At 39.6% G+C, this 8,631-nt stretch overlaps 1 pseudogene; it reads left to right on the plus strand.

The window, feature by feature from the left end:
- Positions 1-5,337: 5,337 nt before the first annotated feature.
- LOC114107290 (ADP-ribosylation factor-like protein 5A pseudogene) lies at positions 5,338-7,931 on the plus strand (annotated as a pseudogene).
- The last annotated feature ends 700 nt before the right edge of the window (positions 7,932-8,631 follow it).

An 8,631-nucleotide genomic window follows, 5' to 3' on the forward strand; every position in this document is an offset into this window, starting at 1 on the left:
AGAGGAGGCTGCATGAGCAGCATGTTGAGATTCTTTGGACCAGATAACGGTTATAGGTCATCCCTAGCATCCACTGCTCCTCACTCATGGAGGTGGCCCCGTAAATGGAACTGTTGTTGAAGGACAGCTTGGACAGAGTAATCTGGTTCAGAAAGGTCAATTCTTTAAAAGCCTATAGTCAACAGTTTTAAGATGGCAGGATAGAGAAGGTCACTTTCCTGAATTCTCCATGGTGTGAAACCAAGAAAGCAGACAGGCAAGGTGAAAGACAAAAGCGGGGTGGGGTGGGGGACATTACTGCTATAATATTGGGCACTCAAAGCAGATCTGGAACTCAAGAGGGTGGATATAATAAAATAAGGAAGAACACCCAGTGCATATTTCACTGCCCATGCCAGAGGCACCACCAGAACTGTACCTCCAGGAGCAAAATGGAGGGATAAGGGAATTAAAGGATCCCATTTTTTTTTTCAGAATGCATTTTCATTTATTGTATAAAATGGAGCACAACTTTTCATTTCTCTGGTTGTACGTGATGTAAACTCTCACCATGTATGCAGTCATTCATGTACCTATGTTTATCTCATTCCACCATCTTTCTTACCCCATGCCCACTCCCCTAGTTCCTCCATTCTTCCCATGCCCCACCCCCAATTGTGAATCAGCATCCACTTATCAGAGAGAACATTCAGCATTTGGTCTTTGGGGATTGGCTTACTTCACTTAGCATGATAGTCTCTAACTCCATGCATTTACCTGCAATTGCCATAGTTTTATTCTCTTTTAATGCAGAGTAATATTCCATTGTGTGTGTGTGTATGTACCACATTGTCTCTAGGATCCCATATTTTTAGGTGTGTCTAGATACAGAGTTTAGAGATCAAAGACAATGCCTACTACACTGAAAGGCACGATGCACAATATCCTCATACCGGAAAGAAACCACATTTCTTCCTATGTCAGAAGGACATAGGAAGGAATCATTTTGCAGCTGTGATGCAGGAGCCAGCAGCTGAGGGATCCAATTCCTGGAAAACTTGAGTCTGGTCTAAAATATAGGCCTGGCAAACGCACACTGCATGACATATAGTGTGCCTACTTGGACTAGGAGAAAATCAAACATGGAAAGAGATTTATACATGGGACAACTGGTAGAGGAAACTCTCCTGGCTCTCCCTCTCCTCTTCCAATCCCACTGCTTTCAGGACATGCTGAGAGAAAAGCATAATGGCTGGGGGTTTGAAAGGGCTGGAAGAAGAGATTGAGTTTGGAGACTGAATCTGAGACCAAGAAATATGGGGACCACAGGTGAGGCAGTGGACTAAGAATTGACTCTTCCACCACATGAGTGGAACCCAGGGGAGAACCCTGGGGTACAGTCTTCCAGTGTGAACCAGCAATTGGTGGGCCATAAAGGTGGGCTGATTTAAAATCTTCAGACCAGCTGGCATTCAGTAAAGAGCCTGTAGCCTACCTAAACCTAAACCCTGCCCCCACCTACCCAATTACCTCTCTCACCCTAGCAACCCCACCCTGAGGGTGGAGCATGATGCTCTAGATGTCCCTGCCTACCAGTGCTGAGAAGGGTAGCAGAGAATTATTTGAACTCCAACAGAAACAATTTTATAACTTTTCATCAAGATATTTTTTTCTTTTCTGTAATTGTTAGCTTAATGGTTTATGGACATTTAAACATATTCATGTTGCTTTTTCTCACTTCTAGCATTTTTTAAAAAATATTTTTTAGTTGTCAATGGACCTTTGTTTTATCTTATTTATTTATATGTGGTGCTGAGAAGCAAATCCAGTGACTCACACATGCTAGGCAAGGGCTCTACCACTGAGCCACAACCCCAGGTCTCTTTTCACTTCTTTCTTTTGCTACCAGCCAATTTCTATTGTTCTCTTTCACTCTTCCTTTAATTTACTTGTATCTTCTCTTCTCCTCATCATAATCATCACATCCTATATCACTTCTGTTCTATCCCTGTAAACCATTCAAAATTGTAAACTCTTTTGCTAACTTACTGTTTTTATCATAGGCAATAATTGATCGTATCATTTTCTGTAACAAAATATCTGAGGCTGAGTAAATTATAAATAAATGCAGTTAATTAACTCAGTTTGGGGACTAAAAGTCCAAACCAGCTCCATCATGTCAGCCTCTACTGAGGCTTTCTGAAGCAACATAACCTGGCTGATGGCATCATGCAGCAGGTAACTGCAGGAGTGGCCAGTGGCACATGGGGAAGAGATCACATGGTAAAAAAGAACAAAAGAGAGCAAGGTAAGGAAGCCAAATTTGCTTTACAACAGCACATTCTTACTGAAGCATCTGTTGAAATGTCTCCTCCTACATTTCCAATTTTATTTACCCCTCCTCATTTTTTTGTTAGTTTAGCTAAAGGGTGGTTTTTGTTTGTCTGTCTGTTGTTTTGTTTTTTGGTACCAGGGATTGAACCCAGGGGTGCTTAACTCCTGAGCCACATGCTTAGCCATTTTTATTGCTTATTTTGAGATAGGTTTTGCTAAGTTGCTTAAAGCCTCACTAAGTTGCTAAGGCTGGATTTGAACTTGTAACCCTCTTGCCTCAGCCTCCTGAGGATCTGGAATTTCAGGTGTATACCACTGTGCCTGGTACTAATGGGTTGTTTGATTCTTTCTTTATAACTTTAAAAAAATTCTTAGCTCTTTTAAGGTATTTAGGGAATAGTCCAAGAAGGGGAATAGCTGGGTCAAATGGTGGTTCCCTTCCCAGCTTTCCAAGAAATCTCCATACTGCTTTCCAAATTGGCCGCATCAATTTGCAGTCCCACCAGCAATGTACAAGTGTACCCTTTTCCCCACATCCTCGCCAGCACTTGTTGTCGTTTGACTTCATAATGGCTGCCAATCTTACTGGAGTGAGATGGTATCTTAGGGTGGTTTTGATTTGCATTTCTCTGACTGCTAGAGATGGTGAGCATTTTTTCATGTACTTGTTGATTGATTGTATGTCCTCCTCTGAGAAGTGTCTGTTCAGGTCCTTGGCCCATTTGTTGATTGGATTATTTGTTATCTTACTGTTTAATTTTTTGAGTTCTTTGTATACTCTGGATATTAGGGCTTTATCTGAAGTGTGAGGAGTAAAAATTTGTTCCCAGGATGTAGGCTCCCTATTTACCTCTCTTATTGTTTCTCTTGCTGAGAAAAAACTTTTTAGTTTAAGTAAGTCACATTTGTTGATTCTTGTTACATAGGGACACTGCTACAATGATGTTCATAGCAGCACAATTCACAATAGCTAGACTGTGGAACCAACCTAGATGCCCTTCAATAGACGAATGGATAAAAAAAATGTGGCATTTGTACACAATGGAGTAGTACTCTGCACTAAAAAATGACAAAATCATGGAATTTGCAGGGAAATGGATGGCACTAGAGCAGATTATGCTAAGTGAAGCTAGTCAATCCCTAAAAAACAAATGCCAAATGTCATCTTTGATATAAGGAGAGCACTAAGAACAGAATAGGGGGGAAGAGCATGAGAAGAAGATCACCATTAAACAGGGACGAGAGGGGGGGAGGGAAAGAGAGAGAGAAGGGAAATTGCATGGTAAAGGAAGGAGACCCTCATTGTTATACAAAATTACATAGAAGAGGAAGTGAGGGGAAAGGGGAAAAAAACAAGAGAGAGAAATGAATTACAGTAGATGGGGTAGAGAGAGAAGATGGGAGGGGAAGGGAGGGGAGGGGAGGGGGGATAGTAGAGGATAGGAAAGGCAGCAGAATACAACAGACACTAGTATGGCAGTATGTAAAAAGTAGATGTATAACCGATGTGAATCTGCAATATGTATACGGGGTAAAAATGGGAGTTCATAATCTGCTTGAATCAAATGTATGAAATATGATATGTCAAGAGCTTTGTAATGTTTTGAACAACTAATAATAAAAAAAAAATTCTTAGCTTTATTGATTTGTTACTATTCTTTATTTTTTCTCTGCTCCAATCTTTGTGATGTCCTTCATTCCACTAACTTTGGGCTTAGTGTTCTCAAGACTACACTTGTAGTTCCTTGAGGGTAGTTGCTATAGACTGCCCTTATTATAGGATGCTTTTCCTGAATCCTATAATATTTTGAATGTTGTGTTTTCATTTCTGTTTGACTCAAGATATTTAAAAAATTTTTCTTTATTCACATCTGACCCATTGGTTTTGCAATGTGTAATTTCCACACATTTGAGGATTTTCCCAGTTTTCCATCTATTCTTAACTTATTATTTCATTCTGTTTTGGTCAGAAGAGATATTTAATATAATTATAGTCTTTTAAAATTGTTGTGATTTTTTTCTGGGATGTAACTTGTGATCAGTCCAGCAAAATGTTCTCTGCATGATTGAGCAAAATGTATATGCACTGCAGCTGGGTGGCATGTTCTGTTCATGTCTCTTAGGTTTATTTATTCTATAGTGTTGTTCACATGTGCTATTTACTTATTAACCTTTGGCCTAATATTATAGCCACAAGAAAGCAGGATATTGAAGTCTCTCACTATTTTTATATTTTGATTTCTCTCTTTAGATCTGTCAAAGTTTGTTTCAGATATTTAGGTGCACTGATGTTGTACACAGAGATATTTATAATTGTCATATATCTCTGATACATTGACCTTTTATCACTACATGATGACTTTATCTCTTCTGATAGTTTTTGACTTAGCATTCATGTTCTCTGATATAATTCAGTGTCCCTATGAAAGGGGGAAATTTTGGACAGAGGGAAAACAGCAAGTAGAGTTGCAGACCAGGGAACTACCAGAAGCTGGGAGAGAAGGCTGAATTAAATCATTCCTTAACAACTTTAGAGGCACAAGGGGCTTGAGGATACCACGATGTTGGATTTATGGCTTCTAAAACTGTCATACAGTAAATTTCTTTTTCTTGTTAAGCTACATTATATACCTTTGCTATTACAGCCCTAGCAAAATAATAGACATGAAAAACCATCAAATCAAGTTTGGTCTCTAAGAACCAGTGGTAAAAAACTAAACGTGTGTGTGTGTGTGTGTGTGTGTGTGTGTGTGTGTGTGTTAGGGGTTGGGGGGGAGGCAAGAGAGTCCAGCTGCAGATATGCTTTGTCTCTGAGTCTTTCATTGGCCTTAGGAAGAAATATGTAGATGAATGCTGATGTTTGAGTGTCTCTGAATAGGTTCAAAAAAATTTTTAATGGAACTTGAAGTCCTTCAACAGTTCCAAAGTATGATTCAATGTTGAAATAAACTGAGACCAGGGTAGTAGTGGTTTGAGCAAAAGTGCACAGTGTGTATGAGGAAAATATCAAATAGGAGTAAGGAAATGAGTCTTATTCATATTGAACTGTTATTGGAATACAATGAGAGTAAGGAAGTCAGGGCTTTTTATACTGAGGAGTAAGTAGTTTTAACAGAGACAATGGAGCCAGAGTGAAGAGGAATTTGGGGTTGCTGCCATGCTCTGAATTCTGAAAGATTCTTGTTGCTAGGAAGCTCAATCTAGAACTCAATCAAATGAGAGACAATTGAAAGGGAAGGGATTCATATTTCTCTTTGTCATGAGAGTTCTCAAAAAAGTCTTTGTTGGTGGGTATTAGAAATGAGACATAAAGAAGGCTGTGCCTAGAAATGATCATGGGAATCATCACTTCATCTATTGGTAAGTTATTCAAGAGTTTAGCTCTAAAGAAGAGAAACTCAAATAAACAGGATATGAATGAACACAAACTCGCCCACCCTACTTCACCACCACCCTGAGAAACCATAATTTCTTGAGAGTTATTCAGATCTTTAAGAGCATTAAGCACTTTATCATTTCTTATTCTACTTTATTGGCTTGGGACACAGTGAACCATTTTAATGTATTGTTACTCAAGTTTGAAAACACTGAATTAGACTATTATTAAATAAGAGTGAGGAGCCATGAGCAGTGGCGTAGGACTATAATTCCAGTGGCTTGGAAGATGGAGGCAGGAGGATCACAAGTTCAAAGCCAGCCTCCGCAAAAGTGAGGTGGTAAGCAACTGGGTAAGACCCTGTGGCCAAATAAAATACAAAATAGGACTGGGGATGTGTCTCAGTGGTGGAGTGCTCCTGAGTTCAATACCCAGTATGCCCCCCACACACACACACACACAAAAAAAAAAGAGGGAGGGTCAGTGGTAATTAGAACACGTAGATGGACGCATTGTTGAAGTTTTGGCATATGACAATCAACTTTGAGGACTCTGTACTATCAGAATATTATTTCACTTGATGAATGAAAAGATTATATTCCCTCAGGGTCTTTGCACCTGGAGTCACTATATAAAACAATGTCCTGGGTGAAAAAAGTCTGGCTTGAATTTTGTTTTCAGTTTGTTTTCCTATTACCTGCTTGCAAGATGAGGTCTTAAGAATACATTGTGAGGGGCTGGGGTTGTGGCTCAGTGGTAGAGTGCTTGCCTGCATGTGTGAGGCCCTGGGTTTGATCCTCAGCACCACATAAAAAAATAAATAAATAAATGTGTCCATCTACAACTAAAAATATATATATTTTTTTTTTCCAAAAAAGAATACATTGTGAGAGATTTATTTTTGTTCACTCTCAACAATGCACACAAGTAACCAATGACTATTTCCATCACAACAAAAATCTACACCTCTGCATAATTTTAAATACATATAAAGAGAGAGAAGGACAGCAAAGAAGCTGTTCAGAATTTTACTCACGATTTGGAGAAGCTGTCCTCAAAGATGTCTTTTAGTGACCTTGCTTACTCCTGTGGGTTTTTGGCATACGTGAAGTTAGCGGCCTCTTCACTTAATCATGTCCCCAAGCAATCAAAGTGCTCTCCTCACTTGAAAGATGAGGGTAGTGAGCAGCCTCAGCCGGGTCCCCTGCCACCTATCCTCCATGACAAAGAAAATTATCTGATCCTGTCCTAAATGGGCATTAAGTGAAGAATTCTTGGTTTTGCAACTTAAATTCACCGCGGTGGAAATCTGATAATAATAACAAATCGCAAAAACAAAGACAATATTGATTTTCATTTGAGGGAACATGTTGATGAGAAAAATTGAGGGGGGAAAAAAAACAGAAAGTTGAGAAACCATGTAAACAACAAAGGCACAGGTTATTAAAAAATGGAAGTATTTAAAATCAATGTCTGGCCCTGCACCGCCCCGGCCCGCGTGGTTGCCTGGTGGCTTCTACCTCAGCCGCAGAGAGAACCTGGGAAAGGACGGTGGCCCGCGAGGCTCCTAGCGCACAAAGCGGCCGCGATATCCCTGAGCCAGGCTAGTGAGGCGGTGACGATGGAGGGGCCTCACGTCGCACAGCGGACAGGTTCTAGGTCTCTGTCCACCCTTCCGCCTGGGCCAAAGGAGGCCAAACTGCCTGTGGGGCTGGAGGGAGGTCCGCTGCCTGAGAAGGGGAATTCTCTTCACCAGGATATGAAGACTATTCAATCACCAATTGCACAAAGTGAACCTTGTTGGTTTGGACAATGCAGGGAAAACTACCATCCTTTACCAGTTTCCTGTGAAGTTGTGCATACATCCCCTACAATAGGAAGTCACACAGAAGAGACAGTGATTAAGAATACACGAGACATTGGCTGCCAACAATCTCTGCATTTTTTCTTGAATACTTACTACACCAACACGGAGTTTTGAATAGTAGTTGTGGACAGTACAGAGAGGATTTCTGTAACTAGAGATGAACTCTAGGAAAGCGCCTAAGGACCTAAGAAAAGCTGGATTACTGGTTTTTGCCAATAAGACGTGAAAGACTGCAGGACTGTAGCATAAATCTCCTAGTTTTTGAAGCTAACTTCTATTAAAGATCATGAGGGGCTTACCCAGGCATGTTGTGCTCTTACTGGGGATGGACTATGCTAAGAACTTGAATGGATGTCACGATTTAAGATTAGATGATCTCTACTGAGCTCTTCTCATAGACTTGTATAAACAAAGTGCTGAACTTTCCCTGAAAACTGCAAAAATTAATGGTTTAGATATACTTATAATGAACTGATTTAATTTTTTTTTCTACAAGAAGAAAAATTTAAACCACTTATTTGAAAAAACAAGATGAAGTCTCATCTTTCAATTTGCTTTCTCATTCGTTCCTTCCAAAGTACTATATTAGAGCTGCGTTTGACATTTTACTCAATGAATCCTCTGAGGACAATGTATAGCCTGTGCTAAGTACAAAGGGAGAGGTTTGAACTTTAAGAGCTTTATTACCAATATACCCTTCCCTAATTGAATATTGTTCTCTTCTTGTTCCACTAAGTCAAAATACAAATCAGCACAGATACTGTTTCCAATATATTAAAATGTAATGTTGCTTATGAAAAAAGTATTTTGCTTAAAGTTGTGTATGTATTATGTATATACCTCAAGCTTTGATTTATGTTCTAAAGAAAAGCAAATAATGCAAAAATTAGTAATACCCTTAGTTATTGCCCTAATGTGATAAGTACTGGCATTGGTATAAGTGCCATTTTATACTTTTCCTGTAGTTTCTCTGTATTGTACTAACCAACCCCTGCCTCAAATTATTGAGCCATTATGAAGTCAAACAACAACAAGTGCTGGCGAGGATGTGGGGAAAAGGGTACTCTTCTACATT

Source organism: Marmota flaviventris, chromosome 3 (genome assembly GCF_047511675.1).
Source record: "Marmota flaviventris isolate mMarFla1 chromosome 3, mMarFla1.hap1, whole genome shotgun sequence".
NCBI lineage: Eukaryota > Metazoa > Chordata > Mammalia > Rodentia > Sciuridae > Marmota > Marmota flaviventris.